The sequence below is a fragment of the Crocodylus porosus genome, unplaced genomic scaffold (genome assembly GCF_001723895.1).
Source record: "Crocodylus porosus isolate Cpor-Errol unplaced genomic scaffold, CroPor_comp1, whole genome shotgun sequence".
Lineage (NCBI taxonomy): Eukaryota > Metazoa > Chordata > Crocodylia > Crocodylidae > Crocodylus > Crocodylus porosus.
The window spans coordinates 24,054,427-24,075,635 of NW_017728951.1; the positions used below are offsets into that span (position 1 = coordinate 24,054,427).

Consider the following 21,209-nt stretch of genomic DNA (forward strand, 5'->3'; position numbering starts at 1 on the left):
ACTGGGAGGGAAGCAGAGGGCATAAAGGAGCCGACCGAACGGAGGGCACCGAACAGAGAATCCCCCTAAATGCACCAGGGAACGGATACGGCTCCGAGCTATTAAGCCGTGTCCACATCTACACTCCCAGGGCTCCGCGAGGAATACCCAAGCTGCTACTTGGATCTTAAAACAAATGCTTGGCTTGCAACTATCGACCCTCTTCGTCATTAATTACCACTCGATAATTAATATTTCCAGAGACAATGAATTGCCAGCCTTCCTGTGTTTGCAGAAAGCCCGCCTGGATGCAGATAACGTCGCAGCGCAGAGTTTGGGAATAAGCCGTTTTCTCTAAAGAAAGCCAAATCGGTCACTAGCTCCAGAACAAATCATTAAAAATCAAACCACCGGATACGTAACAGAGACGGATGACACAGGCCCATCCACATCCATCAGAGGACAAAATAAATTGCACGTTAGCCTCTCTGTCAGGCTCACCTGCTGCTCCCATTTATCTGATCATCAATGTATTTAATTCCTCGGCAAAAGAATCCAGGCAGCTGCCTCGAGGGCCTCAATTCCTCCCGCGTAGCCCAGGCTGCGCTATGCTGCTACCAGGTCAATTTTAAAGAGCAATAAATGAAGGAAAAGCGTGGGTTCAGCTTGGATGACAAACCCCCTCCTGGAGCTGCACCCGTGCTTAGCTTGAAGTATCGTGAGGAACCTCCTTGATTTCCATGGGATTAATCAGAGTGCAGAGATGCTTCACGGCAGGTGAAGTTGAGTGTTTGCAGGACTACGGGGACACGCAAGGCACGGCGCACGTGCTTCCTCAGCTTCGGCCCATGTCCTTCTCGTGCTTTCATTCGCCGCATGAGGCCTGGGACCTCACAAGAGACCCCTGGGCAGAAGGCTCCCATCACCAGGCCCGGAGCATCCCCCGGGCTCTTCAGCCCCGTCGCGGATGCCCACCGGGGCAAGGGAAGGTGCCACGTAGCCTTGCCCCACAGTGCCAGCGCCAAAGACGGCCCCTGGGATTAGTGCAAGCCACAGCCTAGAGCTGAACGGCAAGTCGTCTCAGGAGCGAAGCTGCAGCGGCACCGAACTCCCAGGTTCGGACAGGAAGTGAATCCAGTATCAGACAGGGCACAAGAAGAAATCAGGTGAGCAGATGAATTGGAAGCAATTTAGTGGACAGGACCGCCGAGCAAACACCTCTTCTTGCTTTTACAGCCAGCATCGAGTGGGGCCAGAGGGGAGAGAGGGCACTGCCAGGAGGCTGTGCCCCACTGCAGCCAAGGAAAAAGACCAAGAGCGTGCCTGGCTTGCCTTGCAAGGTCTCACCGGTGGGTAGAGATAGCTGCAGGCACCACTTTTGCTTGCTTGAAATGCACTGGCACGGCCTTCAAAGATGGTAGAAATCCTACAGGCCCCCCAAGCCCAGGACCCTGCCTCGCACAGCGGATGCAAAGTGAAGCGCGGTACTTAAAACCCCGATTCTCGACCAGGCTGCCAGGACATCCTTTTGGCCGCAGGGTGCCACGCAACGGGTGTGCGAACGTGATTCGCACAATAAGCCCAGAGTTTTCAAACAGGAATCCACAGTGTGAAGGCCGTTCTGCCCGGCTGTGGTCTTTCCGAGCTCTTTACAACAGAAAAGCTGCCCTATTATTATTCTGCATGCAAAAAAAAGAGAGTGAAAACCAAAAGCCAGGATTTTCTTGGGGGTGCCGCCAGTCTAGAAAAGGTTGAGAACCACTGGCTTAAAATACTGTAAAGAGTCTCACAATGCAAAACGCACAACATGTGGGTATCCTTGCATTGCCTCCCCTGCACGTTAGCATTGCTCCCTCTTGCTCCCTTCTCAACCAGCTAGGAAAGAAAATGGAGCAGAACAGAATCTGAAATGACCCTGGCTAATTTAGAGGGTGTGATTGTATTAATTAATTCTTCCTAATGCATTAGCAGCTCGCACGTGGGCCACCACTGCCCCTTGCTGGGTAGAACTGGATGCATTTTGTTCTCTGGTGGCTGGAAACCCTGAGCAGGGAAAAAATGCACACCGGCAGCCGATGAGTTTCTTTGGCATAGGTGAACTGGTGGAGACCTTTTTGCATAGGAACAGAAGGCCCTTTAAATGGTATTCCCCTTAACTAGAGATGTGCAGCCGAGCTGACAGCCGTGATGCGCGGGTAGCTCGCAGCAGGGGTTTTGAAGCGGCTCGTTTTCCACAAGGTTGCTTCGCGCTTCCTTTCGGCAGCTGGACGGATCATCTTCCAACTGAAAGGAGAAGACTTCTTTTGCGTGCGAGATACACGACAGCGGAAGTGAACTGATCCTAGCGGTGGCTAATCACGCTTGTCCTTAAACAAGTTAGTTAATCTATCGGGGGCCCTGCCACATATACAAGGGTCTTCAAATTTTTTTGGCTCCCCCAGGAGAGATTGGGAGGCCCAGCTCATTCATCTCCATCGGGATCTTTGGATGAAAGGGGCCGTAGGGTTGTGAGACATAGAAGGGATTTATGAACGTTTGGAGGGGGAGCGACACCAGCCTGCTCGGGGGTTTGATTTCTGATGAATCAAAAGATCCTTTGGGAGAAGACGACATGAAAGTCCCTTGCGGCATGGATTTTATAACATTGCATGACTCTTTACACGCATGAAGCACGGAAAGGCAGAACGACGGGTGAGCTGGAGGGGACGAGCCCAGCCCGTTCTGGTGAGACCGCGCGGACTTGGCGAAGTTTGTACCGTCAGCAGAAGCTCGCACGGGAGTTGTTCTTTTGCTGCCCATTCATTCCTGTGGCCGCGCACAACAAACTGCTCCTACCAGGCGGACCCGCGAGCCAGCCTCGTGCAAATGGACATGCTGCTATACTCCTTGTTCATCATCTTCTTCTAGGTCCACTTCCAGCCCCTACTTCTGGGGTGCCCGGCGGGGAGCGGAGAGGATGCAGGGCTGCAAGCGCAGGGGAGGATGGGACCTGGGCTGCCCCGGGGAGGCCCCGAGCTCTGTGTCCCGTGCAATATGCAGCTCGTGGTGGCCTAGACGGTTGCCAGCCCCGACACAAAGGCTTGAACCACTAGTGTCACACGTGACTTCCTTGAGCACCCAGTGGCCATCCTGGAAGCACCCCACCAGCTGCAGGATCGAGCCCACCACCGCCAGGTCTTCAGGGCATGCAACATCCGTCAGGCTTGCGTGCAGAGCGTCGTGCACGTGTACAGCGCTGCTGCAATGCCACCGCTTGCTGACAGTAAGTGGCACTGCCACGGGATGCGTATGGAGAGAGGAACGAGCTACCGGGCAGCGGCTCTTCTGCAGAAGCGAAAGCGAAGCACGATGGCTGCAAAGCGTTATTTAAGACGCTGGGGTCCAGGCTCGTGACCTAACGTTAAAGACTGGTTTAGATCACGAAACAAGACTGCTCCAGGGAAAAAGAGGAATGTGGGAATTACAAGATAACAGGCAAGAACTGACTGCATCTGAGGGCACGCCTGCCCGTCTGTTAGCAATTACAAGGCACTGGCTCTGAATTCATTTGAATCTGTGTAAACTCTACTGAAGGCAAGGTAGAGATGCACCTTGTAGACTAAATAAGATACACAGAGCATAAGCTTTCACGCATTCGAGCTCACGTCACCCATAACGTGCTTGTCTACCTTACCTTCTGCCTGACTTCGGACTAGCGTGGCAAACTACCTTTCGCAACTCTGCTGGAGCTAAAAAGGAAGCGTGAACAGGAATTTGCTTGTGTACGCCTCCTCTTCTTCACGCCCAGGTCGATTTTCTTCTCTTCTTTCTCATCTTTCTGGGGGGTTTCGGCCCTTCTCCTCTTCTTGAACCCCTCCTCCTCGCTGAGTAATTTCATCTTGCTAACATTTCACTGAACGCGGGCGCTCCTTCTTGAGCTTTTGCAGCTAGACCCCTGGAAGGTTTCCAGGCCCTGAAATGTCCACTGAAGTCAGCAGCAGGAGCAGCTGCTCTAAGCTTTGTGAGTTATGTATTGAAAGGCCTGGTACCCCTCGCACATCGACCTCCAGAGGATTTGTACCATTCTGCTGATGTTACAGCACGGGGAGCCCACGCTGAGCCCAGCACCCCGGCTCCTCTTCAAGCTCTCGGGCCTCCTCAAAGAAAAGCCGCCCGCTGGGGACATCCTTCCCACACTCAGGCGACTCCACCTCCCCCCCCGGTTGATACTAGAAGCGGCGTGGCCAAAACATGGGTTGGCAAGGCTTTGGAAAATAGGGAGAAGCGTCTGAAATGGAAAGCAGATGAGTCAGGCTGTGAAATGCCGCGCTTGCAGGGGTTTGGCAGAGCGACCCGTCTTTCGGACGAGGAGCGCAGCTGGCCACGTGCGGGGATTCAAGACGTCGCAGCCCTCGCTAGCAAAACAGAGAGAGCAATGCTGGCAACTCAAGCAAATTCCAGCTCAGACCTCTGTCTCATTAACTTGCCGCCGCGGTTCTTCTGTGGCTTTCTTTGCTTCCCATGCTAAATTGGTTGTGCAGCGCTCATGTGCACTACTGGGCAATTACCTCATTTGAGGCCCACAGTGGACAAACTGATTTCTTTTGCCTCATTTATAACTCAATTTGCAAAGTGCTCAGGGACGCCCTGAATATGGAGCGCTGCAAATGTGAATAATCATTTCACTGTCATCGTCATCATCATTCACCGCTCCAAGTGGAAGGATGGAAATGACGGAGGGGGAACAGCAGTCGACGACGGGTTCAGCACGTTGGCTCCCAGAAGCCCACCGGATCCCAGCCTCCACACAATGCACACGTGCGGGCATTGCACCCTGTGCAAAGCCAGCTTTGCAAAATAAGAGGGAATTATTCACTTGTTCCACATAATGATGGGTCAGAGTTTGCTGACCTGGTCAAGGAGCAATGGTCTCAAGTTGCAGCAAGGGAAGTTGAGGTTACATATTTGGAAGAATTATCTCACTAGGAGGATAGCAAAACACTGAAACAGGTTACTCAGAGAGGCGGTGGCATCTCCATCCATGGGGGTTTTCAAAACCTGGCTAGTCAAAGCCCCTGGCTGGGATGACGTAGTTGGGGCTGGTCCTGATCTGAGCAGAGGTTGGACTAGATGCGACTTCCTTGGGTCTTTTCCAAGCCTCATTTTCTATGATTCTAAGTGAAAACCTCCCAAATTAAGAGTTTTGGCACCAAGGTTTTCACTTGGCCGTTATATCCACAAATATTTGAAGTTTCCCCAGAGTTTCACCAGCATTTGGGCCCTTCTCCAGCTCCCTGGCAAGTGAGAGAGAAATGGAAGAAGAGAAGCAGAGGCTTTATTTGTGGTAATTAAGAGACAAAGCCAGGCTCTCCAAGAACATTAGAAGCGCCCTGGCTTTTCGGCGACAGGCCAAAGCAGACATCTCCTCTGTTAAACAAACATATTTGCCTTTTGAACACGGTAACGCTGCTTGTGTGGTCTCAGGAGAGGACAACTGGTTGTTGCAAGACCGCCGTAGAAAGCGACGTTTGCCCCATGCAGATGTTCAGACTGTGGTTCTGCGCCTGGATGACTTCTTTTGTCTTTCCTTGTTATCTTTAAACGTTGCAGTCACAGGACCTGGGGCCACAAAGCATCGTGTTTGCTTCGCATAAACAATCAGCTGCTGGTATGCATCTTCCCCGTCCGTGCAACCAAGCCACTTTGGGAGCATCGCTGCAGCATGTGGGAGGCAAATGGATAAAATCCCACACGGGATGACTCACGCGTTAAACTTCCTCTATCATATACAAAGAAACTCAGCACTCCCCAATGCATTTCCACCCCCACCCCCATTACAAACAGCCAGAGAAAGCAAACTGCCTTTATTACTATCTCTAACCAACCGACCCATGGGTAATGCGCACATGCATTCATACAGAGGGTTTCAGGTATGTTGATACCTCTGAACACAATATCCTGTTTAATACTTTTCAAATAAAAAAAGACTTTGCATCTGTGGGGTAGACACTAGACAGATGCTGGTGCCTGCTATCTATCCCACTTTGTTTTCCCTCTTTCCATGCGCTCACTGGGAAGACACAAAATACTACGGTCATTCCTGGATTTGCACTGCTGTGTGGTTTGTGCAAAAGTTGCTATCGACATTAGGATTATTTCCCATCTCTTTCTGTCTGGAAGCCGGAGTAACCCATCAGAGGCTATTTCATACCATAAGGCACCATCACAGACAACCACTGGTGGGGCCGGAGTGGCCAGATGAGATCCAGGCTCCGGACACTTCAAAGAGAGCTGTGAATGGTGTAAGCTGCATCTCAGGCAGATATCTACTGTCACTAGTTACATGTGCTTCAAGACAGACGGGCATTTTCACCGTGTGAATAACAGGCATCCATGTCAAACATCTACGTTATTTCCCCTTCTGCCCAATGATATTTGAACTAGAGCTTGAGAGAGAGTCTCCGTGTTTCCCCATGATAGTCTATAGTCAAGAAATCCTGCTAGAACTGGCCAGACGGAGGTGAAAGTTCGAGCCAAGGGTTGCAGAGATGGGACAAAGTTTAAGTTTCCTGGCAGGCTCTGCGGCTGGGCTGTCAAAAGGAATCATTTATGTTTGTGAAATCTGGGGAGACTGTGTTACAACTGGGCTAAAAAAGACCTGGCATCAAGGGACGAAGCCGTGAGCACCCTCTGCTCCTACTGCAATCCATAGGGATTGCTGGTGTTCTGCACTTTGCAAGGCTGGACTCTACTTTTGGTGGTGTAAACTGGATATGGGTATCTTGGACTTTTCGATCTGATTTCAATCCCACTCGCACATCACAGGGCCAAAAGCTAGATTGAAGCTCTGAAGTTTCTGGGGTCACACACTTCATTCTGGAGGGAGAAAGGAAAATGCGGCGGGGGTGAGAACATGCTGTTGGCTGGGATCAGCTGATGGCTGAATTGTGTCCCACCTACTATGCAACTATGGTGGTGGCATATTTAATACCAAATCGTGCATGGCTTGTGCACTAGTCTCAGATGCCCTGCATGACTCTGCCTAGGCAGGAAGCACTTGCTGTCCTGCAAGGTGAGTTAAAACAGGCACCCCCTCGCCCCCCTTTGGGTTTTATTCAGGACACTTCTCTGCGCATGTTGATATATCTGACTTCCTTTGCTTAATGGGAGCTCGCCGCTGGAGGTAGTTTCCCAACATAGATTGTGAGCGTATGTCAATAATACAGATACAATGGTACAGCAAAGCAAAACAATCCGAAAACAAGAACCAGATCCTGAACGGCAGGACAGAAACCAGACTCCCATGCCCCCAGAATCCAAACTGAAACATCCACAAAGAAGAAATCCAGAACCCCGAGGATAACACAATTAAGTCAGACCCGGCACAATTAGAAATTCCTCGCTGGCCTGGAAATCGGATTGATCGACTGCATTTCCCCCCCAGTAGTCTAAGGAAGGAAAGCAGATACAGACATACATAAATCAGACAGACATCCGAAGTACAAGGGTGAGTACCTACTGACGAGCTGCAGTTTTCTGGGACAAACCTTGTGTAATGAAGCGTCCTGAGCCAATCTGGTTGGCAACGCGCACACTTCTATGCATCACTCGCAAGCATGGCAAATTGATTTGAAAATGCAGAGGGCACAAAGACGGCGATTAGCCCTGCACAGTGGTATGGAGTCACTGGTTTCCTCTGCAAGTCTATTGTGGAGGAGCAGGAGAGTATATGGTGGGCACACTCATTTTCTAATTCAAGATGCACTTGTTCTGTAAACAAAGCCAATGCTCAGAGCAAGTCTCAAGCTTGCAGTCTTCCTCCATGCCATGCATTCAGGGGCCCATGCCAGAAACATTGCTTACACGTGCCCGTCAGCACCAGGGAAAATCACTCACATGCTCGCCTGGGACCGAAACATGTTCTTGGAGTTAGACATCTGTGTAATGACTTTCCTTAGCAGACTTTAGCCCCGACTTAACTGCTGCTCTTCTAAATCATAGCCATGACAAGCTCATTTGATACTTCCTAAGTCCTCAGGGATCAGAGTGAATAGGACTTGACGCTTAATACTGAGAGGAAAGAATGATCTGAAACCATTCAGTCCACCCCACCGCACGCACACACTTGACTTGCGCACGCAGCCCAGCGTCTTCCCCCCAGCTCTGATGTGATGATTTCCCTTTCCACATTTCCATTAGCCATCCTGCCTTTGCTCCCATGCTCACTGAAAGTTGAATCCTATCCTCCTGGCATAGCAGCCTGGCTTCTTTCCTTGCTTCCTCTGTGGTCTGAAGGATGTCCGGGAGTGTGCGCTAATTGGCTTGCAAGGTCTAAATCAGCTCGACGTTGGGCGCTTCTTGCTCTGATTGACACTTCCCGACATCCACGATCTCGCTGCTTTTGCCGATCAGTTCCTTCTTCCCCCATTCCTTGCAGGTCCTCTGCTTATCCCCAACACCAGTTATTCCCCCAGTTCAGCCTGGAGCCGAAGTGATTTCTCCCTTCCTCTGCTTGGGACAGAAACCCCAGATAATTTTTGCACCTGGCACTTGAAGAGATTCAAGCCTCCTCTACACGCAGGTCCTCGAGCTTTGTGGTGCAGCTGATCATTCGTCACCTAACTCCCTCACTTTGTCAAAGTCCCCCCTTCTGAAACTGGGATCCTTAGTTATACGCCTACTTTCATTTATGCTCCTAATTCAGTGAAACCAAACCAACTCATGATCACACAAGCCAAGGTTAATATTTTCTATCACCCACTCTTCCATCATGCCCTCACTACTTGCCAAACCCCAGCCTCAAACAGCATCGCCTCTTACTGGTTCAGCGATGATTGAGTAAAGGCATATGCCAGCAACGACACCCAGGAAAATCTGGACCCTCTCACTATTAGTAGCCTTTGTTCTCTAGTCTATATTTGGGAAATTAATTCTGCCATAATGATACAATTCCTGGTCATATTTATTTCACTAATAATATTACAGAAATCGCTGCTTATACCCGAATCTGACCCTGGGGATGGATCCATCCTTGACTCCCACAGCCACGGTTTTTACCAGCCCTCCTCAAAATGATTTTGACCCTAACATATTCTGTTTCTTCTTTCTTTAGAGTCTACTCTCTCATGAATGTACATCACTTCTCCAAGATCTTTATCTATATGCCCATCTTTCCTGAACAGCGCTTACCCTTCCATACTTGTGTCCCGGTTATGATTGTTACTCCACTGTTTTTCTGCTTGGCTTCTGGCATGAAGCATACCTATTTTTCAGAGGTTTCCCACTGGTCAGGCCTAACTTCCTAGCTGGATTGGAAACAGTCCTTTCCTTGTATTGTTTATCTGGCCATCTCGTTAGTATTAGTACCGTCTTTTGCCTTCCTTATCCTCTTCTTTGGTATTCCTTTACTTGTAGTTTATCCTCGTTTACCTGATTTTTCCTCTCCCAGTGTCTTGAAACCAGGCATGGGATTTCCATGAGTCTCTCCTAACCTTCTCCTTAGTTAAATGCAAAGAAGCACTATTTGTCCTGGGTTCACACTTGCTTTTACACTTCCGACCCCTTTCCCTCCAAACCAGAATTGAGTGAAGCCAGCAACATTTCTAAATGTTTTTAGTGGAGCTTTTTGTTCATCTCTCCAAAAGGACAGCCCAACTGTTAATATGCAATTCAGCTAGTCTACTCCTAGTCTGGAGTAACCCAGGTCTGCACCATGTATTCTCGCGGCAACAGAGCCACTTTTGCTGCACCTTCGCAGCTTGATTTAAACTAGCACGATGGATGTGTTGCGCCGTGCTTCAGAAAAGCAGCTATGGATGTGCTCAAATCTATTCCTATTCAGGACAGCGCCCAAGCACGCACCTCTCCTGAAGGAAGTACTTCTGTCCCATTCAAGTTAATGGGACACTGTGTTCACACACAATCCACAATCAGGGTCTTCCTGAACCGGGCCATGAGAGAGAAGGCTGCCATTGCAATGGTCCGCAACTGGATTGCACGTGCAAAACACAGCATGCGCTTTCAGCCCTCGCATTTATATCTGCCTGGTGCAATGAACAGCTACACCAGAGATTTCCTAATGCCGTAAATCTAAATTAGTCGTTCCAGCTCCCACGGCTGGATGAAATTAGAAATGAAGCAAAGAGGGAGCCTTGCATGCATTTATGCCAGAGTCTGCAATTCAATTAAAAACGTCATCTATTCAGGGAACCGCTTATACGCTCTGGAATGACCAATCTCCACTAGGCTCCGCTGGGGTCCAGGTACAAATGATCTTCTGTGGCACTGGGAAGTTAAAGAATAAAGAAGAATACAAATTGCAGAGCTGGAGCTGCTGCAGACATCTTCAAAAGCAGAGAGAGGATTGAGTTGTGCAGCAGGAGCAATGTGAAGTCATTCCTTAGGTGGCGCGCCTTTCGAGTCACAGGAGCACAGGACCTGGCCTGCGGAGCGAGGCAGAAAGCCGGCAGGGATTCCCGAAGCTGCGCGTCAGATCACTCTTCGCGTTACATATCAAAGGCTGTTAAAAAAGGGGGATTTATAAAAGATACCAGGCCGCTTTTCTGCTCTCAGTCATTGCGGTTACTATTATAACCTCACTGGAGTCCGTGGGGTTTGCCCGGCATCAAAAGATCCAGGTGTGGTCCGGGCTGCTGGCTGCTGCTTGCCAAAAACACTCCAGCAGCAAACGAACCTGATCCACAGCCCTCAGTTGTATCTTGACAATAGATGGGGAGGACAAAACAGGCTGGGATAAAATCAAGTCAGGCCCAGCGTCACACAAAGATGCTTATTAGCAATGCTGCACAGCTCCCTTGGAAAATACCTTCCTCCCATTCTCATCGGGGTGCCTGCCCTGTCCGGCCCACACGGCCCTGCTGTCCAGGGGCAGCTGCCTGATGGCAAAGGGCAGAGCCCACTGCTCGGCTACGGAGCATCTTCCCTGCTATTCCTTGGGCAGGTGCCATGAGTGTCTGTCCACTATGCAACCCCTGGTACAGCTCCCCTGCTCTTTCCCACGTGCATCGGCCAACCTTTCACCCGGCCAGACGGTCCAGAGTCTGCCACTCGGATCTCCATGGAGGAGACATCGCTTCCCGAGTCCAGCGCGCTCTGCCTCGCCCCGCTGCAGCTAGTCCTCCCCGTTCCAACCGATGCGGTCAGCACAGTCTTTGCAGCTCGGCCCATAAAGTTTTCCCCTAAATAACTTTGTTGTAGCAGCCTAGAGATTTGCCCCTGACGTGCAGCTCTCCCCGGGGCAGCCGGAGGAGCCAGAAGGCAGCGTAGAGATGCACCTTGTAGACCAACTAAGATGCACACAGAGCATATATGGATCTGATGTGGCTCGCAGAGTACAGCATGAAGGAGCAGCTGGTCCTGGGCCAGGCAGGATCGTTGCACGCCGCTGGATATCGTGAGCTGCAGGGTCTGTCATTTTTGGGACTCTGGGCCACTGCCACAGCTGCTGCACACGATCACCTTAGCATCATACCCAGCCTCATGACGGTGGGTTACAGAACAGTTCACGTGCCAGCAGGAGACCCCCCAACCGAGACACTACCACACTGTGTCCCGCTCGTAGACCCCGTCCTTTCCGCCCCGGAGCTGGTAGCAGTCATTCGCTGCGCTCGTTCTTCCATTTGCTTATCACCTGCCCCTTTTCCCGCAGACCGATCGACTCCTTCAGGCCGCCCAGAGCTTTGAAATGACATGAAGCACCCGCAGCAGATGAGGCGAGCCGTAGAGCTCGCCAGTCTGCCCCGCGACGTCGTCATGCTGCTTCGGGGCCCGTGAAGATTTCTGCACCCTGCTAGGTGGCTGAAGATGGGCATCCAAGTGAGAAAACCCAGAAGGAAAGGGAATTAAAACCTGAGTTTGAACTCTCCATGCCGGCCCAGATGCTTGACTGTCCGGGGGTGCAGATCCCCCACCTGCAGCTCGCTGCCCCCAAATGCAGCCCTGTGCACCTCTGCAGAAGGAGACCTGTCTGCCCAGAATGGGTGGCAGGATCAAAGCCTTCCTCTTGCCTTGCTCCCCCTTTTGTCCTCGCCACCCTTTGCTTCTTTTCCTTTCTTTCCAGCTGGGCTTTTTTCCCCCCACTTTGTTCCTTGCTTTCTCCCCACCAGCTCCTTACATTTCAATGGCTTAATCTCCTTCAGATCATCCTTTCTCTGCTACCAGGCTGTGCCTGCAATAGCTTTTCTCTGTGTTTTCACCTTTCAGTTCATGTCCTCGCTTTCCCTCTTTGTGACTCATGCGCTCACCGCCTCCCTTTCCCCCCTGAATCCAATAATAACTCAGCCACCTGTTTTTCCTGAGACTATTCAACCATGAGCAGGTAGCCACAGCCACTTTCTTCTTCAGCAGGTTGTTTCCTGGCTCCTCTACGTGATATCCTAGTCTATTATACTTCTACAATGCATGCTCAGGCCTTTCCCTGCTCTGTCTCTGGGTCGCTGTTCTGATCTTGCTTCTTCAGTGCACTGATCCCCTACATTTCAGGCTTAAGAAGGACATTCAAGGTACAGACTGCATTTGGGATTTTAAAATCTCTCTACAGCCACAAAATTTGAGGCCAAGCTGGGAGGTTCTTGGTAAACCTGATAAATGATGCTGCCTTAACCGAGCTTTAGTAATGTTAGTGCAAACCAGCTTTGGATGGGAATCAAAACGCGGGTCACACCCTGGGCCCGGGCAGCTGCTGGTCGCACTGGAGTGCAAAGGAAGTTGCAATTTGGAAATGGAAACGAGACGATCTTCCTGCATAAAAGGATAATGACGGGCTACTTTTACATGGAGCTTGTTCTTGTTTCATGGCACGCGGTGTTGCTGTCCGAGGGCCCCCGGACCTCGCAGCTTCCCTGCGCCTGCCCTACCTGTGGGTAGCTGGCATGTCTTTCCACCTGCAGCCGGGTGAGGTGGGGAGGCAGAGAGGCTGACCGGACGTGCTGCGACCGCGGGCGAGGAGGGAGGAACACAGCCGGTGGTCGGCGCGACTCTGGTTAGAAGCCCCGAGGACGAGAGGGTGGCAGGGGGACGTCTGGTTGTTTCACATCTCCGGGAGAGCCTGGAGCAGCCGTTGCCATTCACGGCCCTTCCTCGTGCAAAAGCTGCAAACCGGGATGACTTCTCACCGGGGGAAGCAATGCCTGGAAGCGACTGCAGAACAGGCCGCCCGAGCCAGGCACGTCCTGTCCCGACGCCGGCCGGCGCTGCCTCGCTAGCTGTCGATAAGAGACAAAGGACCACATGGACGGCTGTTGCCACGGCGATGCAATTACATCCCAGTGTCAAATTTCCCTGCACGCAGAATTATTGTTATTTATACGTGACGGAGGTGGGCCTTGCTCCCGACAGCTCCAAACAAGAAGCCCCGGGCATCTGGATGCAACACCCGTTAGTGAGGGGTCACGGTGCGCTCAGCCCCAGGGGAGAGGGGTCAGGGAGCAACCCTGGCCTTGTGAAAGCTCCCATCCTTTCTGTTTTAATGCCAGAGCCCGTCTGGGGCCAGCGAGTTTCACACTTGTCCTCCTGCCATGTACCCTCCGGCATTAAACCAACACGCAGATACGACCCTGCTCAGCACCCTATGCTCCCTTTGGGAACAGCATGAGGAATACAGGGAGAGGAGGCAAGCCAAGTTCAGTTCTTAGTGTACAACGACATCCGCCGTCTCTGGTAGGAGCTTAAACGGGGAATCCTGGGTTCTGAGTGTGAGAGAGACTTGACTCAAGTTGCAGCAAGGGACGTTGAGGTTGGATATTAGGAAAAATGTTCTCTCTAGGAGGGGGGTGAAGCACTGGATGGGTTACCCACAGAGGCAGCAGACTCTCCATCCTTGGAGGTGTTTAAGACCAGCCTAGGCAAAGCCTTGGCTGGGACGATGTAGGTGGGGCTGGTCCTGCTCAGAGCAGGGGGTTGGACTAGATGTGACCTCCTGCCCTGAGGTCCCTTCCAACCCTCGTTTTCTATGATTATACGACTCGTTTACCTCCTTGTCAAAAAAGAAGCAGACACACGATGTACTGCCCTATGTCAGTGCAACTGGCTCCAGTCTGGGAGCTACTCAAATCAGAAAAGAAATCTGCGGCAAAATTAGTCCAACGTGAGTTGCACCAGTGTAGCTGGTGTGAGTCCATGGCTGCGCGGGGGGTATGTTTGCTCAAGGTAAACAGGGTCACTGGGGCTACCACCCCACTGCCTTGGGGTAAGACCAGCCACTCCAGCAAAACTGCTTCTTTGTCTGCTCTGGACCACAAAGTAAGCTTCCCCAGTGTAAACATGCCATGTGTCCTGGCTTGGAGGAGACGCGTCCATTCACAAAGCCCGCTGCCATAGTGAACTGCAGCAATATTTACTGTAATGAGAGCTCCAAGCTGCAAGGAGCAATATTTACTGTAATGAGAGTTAATTTATAGTCAAGCTACTTTTCCTGCCCCACGTTAACAGGTTTGCCAGGATTGTAGCAACTCTGCCTTCCAGAGGTCATTCGCTCCACAAGCACTTGTGAAGCACATAGGGTGCATCTACATGTGCGCTTTAATGCACATTAGCCTATTTTAATGCACATTAAAGCATCACAAAAAAAATACGCTTTTGCTAATGCACATTATATAAGCTAATGTGCCTTTTTCTAGTACCTCACAATCTCTGGGCATTTTTATATGCGTTTCAGACGCAGCGCCGGGTGCTTTTAGTTAGTACATTATGCTAATTAAAAGTGCCCGCGTGTCACGTGTATCAGTGGCACTGCATGCCTCCATGCTGAGAAATGGCAGCAGTGCGCTTTGAACTAAAGCGCATCGAACACGTTTTAGTTCAGAGCACACCGCTGCCATTTTTTCAGCATGGAGGCACGCTGTGCTGCTGATATGCATGACGTGTGAGGCTGCCAGAGCACATCAATTTACATGCTCCTCCAGACTCGATTAATTGAGTCTGCTCCGATGCACTAGATTTCCAGTGTGTTGGAGCAGGCTCCCCGCATGTATGCAAGTGCTTGGAGGTACTAAATTTAATGCTCATTACCTAAAGCACATTAATAAACATGTAGATGCACCCATAGGTACTGGCACCAGTACCTGCACCTGACCAGCACTTGACCCTATTCAGAGGCCCGTGGTTCTGCGTTTGAAATCAGCCATCATGAGTAAGTTGAGATTGTATTTCCTCTGACCTACAAGGCCTCAGGGAAACCTTCTTCTCTTTCCAGAAATACGACATTTCTTAATCTGTGCTCATTTTCCAGGTCAGCAGTCCCCTGTCTCAGTGCCTTCCAGTCTGCCAGCATCAGTGTGCTGACGGCTACCATCTCCATGTCTCAGCCATCCCTCACCTCATAGTGCAAGCAGCCGTAGCCAGAATTGTACACCGCCTTTCCCGGGGAGCAAATCCTGATGACACTGTATTCACCAAAACTGTCAAAGCAACCACCAAGGGATACAGTGCTGGAAACGGGAGACAAACAATTCAAAGGACAGACTCAAAATAACCAGTTGGTGGCCATGGTCAGGTCAAGTCACCATTAGGATCATAGAAAAATAGAGCTGGAAGGACCCTCAGGAGGTCACAGCTAGTACAACCTCTTTCTCAAAGCAGGGTCATCCCAAAGCCATCCTAGGCAAGTGCTTGACTAACCCAGGGGTGCTCAACCCTTGGCCTATGGATTAGATTCAGCACCACTGGTCTAACCTGCTCTTAAAAACTTCCAGCAATGGAGGTTTCACCACCTCTCTAGGTAGCCTGCTCCAACACTTCACCACCGTCACAGTGAGGAAGCTGTCCCTCATAGCTAACCTATTTTTCCCTTGAGACTGTTACTCCTTTTCCTGTCCCCTCCGGTCACCTTGACTTACACTGCATCTGAGCTCCTACTCCCCAACCCTCTGCACTGGAGCTGGAGTGCCCACTGCTGCCCATCTGCTGTTCCTCTGAACAGGATCTAAACTACAATGAAACTTGCACCCGATGCTATGAACAGTCCAGCTCCACTGTGGTTTGCAGCCTACACAGCTAAATGAGAGGCATAAGATGCTGGGGAAGGGGTGCAATTGCCCACAAAAGCCTAAGTGACAAAAAAAAAAAAAAGAAAAGATACAGACATAAGCACCGTGACGTTGTAGTACTAACATCCTGAAGAGAAGAACTGGGAGCAGAGCCGTGCCATAATTTATCTGTCACTTCAGCCATGGCACTAAGTATTTATTTTGCCCTCCAAGACACTGGACCTAGCACTGGGAGGGTTGGAAAAATTGGATTTCATCAAGCGGCCTGATTGATTGAGACAGTCAAATCCTGCCAACTCGTCTCTCCCTGGTCTGCTATAGAAACAAGACTGTTTCCTACCGGAGGAAGAGAAAAACACAGCTCTCCTGACAGCTCTTTTCAGCACAAGAACCCAAGTACTTCTGGACCCCACGTAGATAAAAAAGCCTTAATCTACCCGCACCCCCTAGTCTCTAAATAACCAGGAACTCAACCCCCAAATTCTCTCTTGACTCAAGACTCAAACATTAGCTTACGCTCTAGTTTAAGCCAAAGAACATTTCTGCCTCTCAGCAGTTTAGGGGCAGCATCAGATTTCTGAAGCTCACACACACAGGCAAAACACTCGTGATCACTCAACCGGCTCTGTGGTTTCACACTGGAAATATGTTGCTATGGAGAGCCCAGCACGGGGACGGGGAATGATTCGAACGTATTCGTGCACAAGCAGAAGCAGCCCGCTGCCCCTGCTGACTCTGAACATGGATCAAAGGCCCAAAGGGAGCATTTAGAGGATAGGTACAGACAGCCCAAAAGCCTGAGGGGGGATCAATTCAGTCTTCGCAGGGTAGTTTGAGCTGCACAGATTAAATGGAAACAGACGTGAACAAACCTTTGCCTTTGATTCAGGTAATGCAGCCACAGGCTTGCAGTGCGTCAGGCCAAAAGCTGGGGGGCGCTACAGCACGGCTGTCCAGCACACAGCCAGCAAGGGCTGTGTGTTCATTTCCTCTTCCTGCTGCCCCCAACTTCTCTGGGATTTGCAGTCCAGCAGCACAGGAGCAGGACTCTGCAGGGTTCCTCATCGCTTCTTCTTCCTGTTTGCAAGTGCCTCTGGGATTTGTAGTCCACAGTTGCAACCAGCAATACGTTTGAGCAGGGGAAGGGGTGTTTAACCCCTATCCCTGGCCCCAGACCCCAGCCGGGGTTTTCCTCGAGGGGTGGAGGCAGTCCCCCCACATAGACTGGGCTGTATCCCCACCTGGGCTTGTCCCCCCTCGAGCACCTTGTCAGCAGCCCTCACTGCTCCAGCTAGGGAGCAGAGGGGCGGGGCCAGCCCTGCTCTCTGGAACAGATGGCATAGCCCAGCCCAGGGCTGCAAAGCATGCTGGGATGCTGGGGGACTGTGATATAACTTGAACCAGGAAGGGGTCTCGGACAGAAGTTTCATAAACTGGTTTGACCCAAATCAGTTACATCTGATACTACATTCAACTGGTTTATCTTAAATCAGTTTCAGCCATTTTGAAACTGGTTTATGTGCACTGAACTTCTGTTTTGTTACAGGTTTAAACCAGTTTCTGATTACTTAAACCAGTTTACGTGTAACTTCTGTCCGTAGCCATAATGTTCCTTTCCTCCAACCCTGCCCCTCCAGAGACCTTTTGCAAAATCATTGAGAAGGCATGTATTTGGTAGCTGTGTTGGTCCGAGACAAAAAGGCAAAAATCTAGAACTCTTGGTTCAGAAATGATACCTTTTATTAAACCAACTAGGAAATTGCAAAAAAAAATTATCTTTTTTCCTGCAGAAAAAGATTTTTTTTTTTGTGATTTCCTAGTACATAATAAAAGGTATCATTTCTGAACCAAGAGTTCTAGGTTTTTGCATTGAAAGGACATCACATTTCTGGAACTGGCACATCACAGCGAGCTGTTTTTCCACACGGACAAAGGCAAGAAAAGGGATGCTATTGTCCAATTAGCTGCTATAATCAGGACATCCTTCCTATTCACCCAACTGCTCGCAACACTCAGTACACCTACTACTAACCATAGGTAGAGAGCAAATCATCGAGGTAGCTGTCTCAGAGAGGACTGATCCTGACGACACTGAGTTCCTGCATCTCTCACTGAAACCCAACACTGCCTGAGGTCACTGAGCAGCAAGAGGTGCCCGGCAAACAGCAGAATCGCACCCGGAGCTACCTGAAGTGCCATGAAAGCAAGGATTTGTGCTCTCAGTGCTGCACGAGTGTGACCTTGACTTCTCACCGTCCTCACGAACCGGAATGGGTGTCGAGCACAGTTGGCACCTTGGAAAATTGATCCCGACATGAATCTGCAGAATCGCAAAGGATGGTATCTTCGGGAAAGGGTTTTTTTTTTAAATTTAAAGAGAGGTCTTTAAAACATCTGAAACACTGTTTGTTTTCTTTCTCATGTTCTGAAGGAATCAATAAATCCTCAACCACAGCATAAACACGCAGCCGTCAGCCCTTGATTTCTAAAAATGTTGTATTTGTATTACACTAAGTAATTATTTACAGTCGCCATAAACATCCTCCCAGCACCGTCCATCTGGCAGCTGGGAGAGGGACTTGGAATTTGCTCATTTACTTGCATTGTAAACCACTTTATAATAAATAAATAAGCTCTTAATATCTCACCCACAAATCGAGGTGCTGTTGAGGGCTCCTTTGGGACCTGGGGGTTTAGTTGCTGAAAAGGTGGAGGATTTTCCTTCTTATTATTTATTTTGGAATCGATTTTTAAAAATCTCGTGACCCTTCTGTCTGCAGTGGCAGGCTGGGCCTTTTGTGCAGCCTGAACATGAGTCAGATTTTGCTGTCGCAGGGCGTCAGGTCAGACCCACAAAGCGAACTGAACACCGGCAGGACGCACGTCGAAGGGACAATGAATGCAGCTCTCCTGTGTAGTAGCGAGTAATGATCAGCATTATACCTAGTTAGGCCGTTTGATTCTGACGGGAAAGCAGTGTAGGGATAACCTGGATGCTTAAACTTCAGTCTGCCCCATGGAAATAAAACAAGCAATTTACAGTCCTCTAGCATCCCAGGATGCACTACTGACAGCCCACCCACAAGCAGGGATGCAGTGCGCCCCAGCTCCTAGCACGCTCCAGCTCACCAGTCCTCTAGTAGCAAGTCAAAGCGGTACAATTTTTCACAGCAGGCATGTCTGCATGTGAGCTTTAATGAGCCTATTTTAATGTGCATTAAAGCATCACTAAAAAAACACATGATTTTTAATGAATGCTGATTAAAATAGGCTAATGCGCATTAAGCATCATTTAACACCTATGCTCTTTAGTTAATGCACATTAAGACAGGTTAATAATGGACATTTTCTTAGTACCTCACAATGGAAGTACTAGATTTAATGCGCATTAATTAAAATACGTTAATGCACATGTAGACATGCCCAGCAGGTTCTAACTCTGACATGGATTAACATTTGATAGATTTGGTATGGTCTAAGTGTAACAGGTAACTTGACCTTCATTGTTTTTTCCACAATAAAAAACATCGCTAAGACCTAACCCCCAAAACACAGAATGCCTCCACCTCTCCCCAGCTCCCTAACATGTCCTCACTGCCCCATCCCATTGGAGGGGGTCAACCGTTATCACACCTGTCTTGAACCTAAGGGACAATGTTGGTGCCTGAACAAATGCTTATAATGTATATATGGATACACTGAAGCTGGAAATTAGATTCCAAACCATGAGGGCAGTGCAGTTCAGAAACAAACTTCCTCTCGGGGTACCGGAGGCCAAGATTGCTCCATCAGCATATGAAGGGGATTATTGGACATGGTGCTTCTGATAGCAAGGAACTAGATTTGGTGACCCGAGAGGTCCTTTCCAAGCCTATATTCTTACTTGATGACCTTCAAAGCAAGAGCTGCACCTCTGTTCTGCAGAGCACCAGGCACAATTCTCACACCCATGGAAATAATGAATAACAATCAATTTTTTTCAGCCAAACGGTCTAACTGAACTCATTCAGATGAGAAATAGTCTTCCACATCTACTAACAAGATGACAGAGCTCAGTGACAACACAATCTGATAGTCGCTCAAGGCATTTCATGTCTACTTTTTCACTGAGGAAGCTCGATAGGGCAGGGACTACATTTCTCTTATGTTTTGTACAATCCGAAGCACCCTGTTCAGGCTTAACAAACAATAAGAATGGGCAATTTTTCACAGGCGCTTTTCTTGCTCTGAATCTACTTTTAATCGAGATAGTAACCTAGTGGGGAAGTTATGTTGAGCTTTGATCATTAGCTTCCCCTATGCATCTGTCTCACAGTTTAATAAAAAAACACAGCTGTGGAAATCCAAGCCGATTGCTCTGCTGATGCCCCATTAATAGGGATGAATATAAAGGAGGAAGCACTTTCATACCCTACACAATCTACTCTTCAATGAGCGGAGTGTGGGGACCCTACTGGCATCACACCAATTAAGCCAGGCCCTACCACACTGACTAATCAGGCCGTCTTTTTACATTCCTGGAGACCTTACCCAGAAAAGCAGCTTCATAATTTTTTTTTTTGAAGGAACTATACAATACTGACTGTCCCGACAAATTAGCCCCATATTCTGTCATTCTGGGAGTTCAGCTCCAAGGCTTCTATATTTTACATGCACTAATGCTCTTCTTTCCCTTGAACACAAAAAGTATTGCACTTTCTACCACACAAATAACTTCACCAAAGGTTTCTAGCTCGTTTGTATTCTAGGCTCGCAGATCTTTGTCAATAATGTGCCAAATCAGTCAAGAGAAGAATGTTTCCATTCAAGCTTCAGTCCACTTTAGACATACCGAAACCTTGACTGCTCCTAGGATGGTTCATTTGGTCAATATTCTCATCCATTATTAATATCTGTTGCATGTGAAATGCTGTCAAAATGTCAAAGGCTAGGCTGAACTTTTCTTTGTTTGCTGACTGGAAGTGACTGTGAAAAACGGTCCGAGCGGTACAGACAGCTGGAGATCGATTTCCGTGCTGGGACCCCTTTCTGAATTCCAAAATTCAGGGAGACGGATTGCTTTTCATGTATGTTGGCACACATCTCCTAAACCTTGAAACCATTTCCTCTTTCCCTCTTTCCAATCTATCTCCATCTCCTGAATTTCACTCTCATCTAGACATGCCTGTGTTATTCCAGTTCAGAGCTGTCTGGAAAACTGAAAAACATTGGAAACATTTTTCATGAACTCTTTTCACCTCCCATTTT

At 49.4% G+C, this 21,209-nt stretch overlaps 1 protein-coding gene across 2 annotated transcripts in view; it reads right to left on the minus strand.

Annotated features, from left to right (window-relative positions):
• The window catches only part of NEURL1 (neuralized E3 ubiquitin protein ligase 1), a 205,823-nt gene that overhangs the window by 21,433 nt on the left and 163,181 nt on the right, over positions 1 to 21,209 (minus strand). The window lies entirely within an intron of this gene.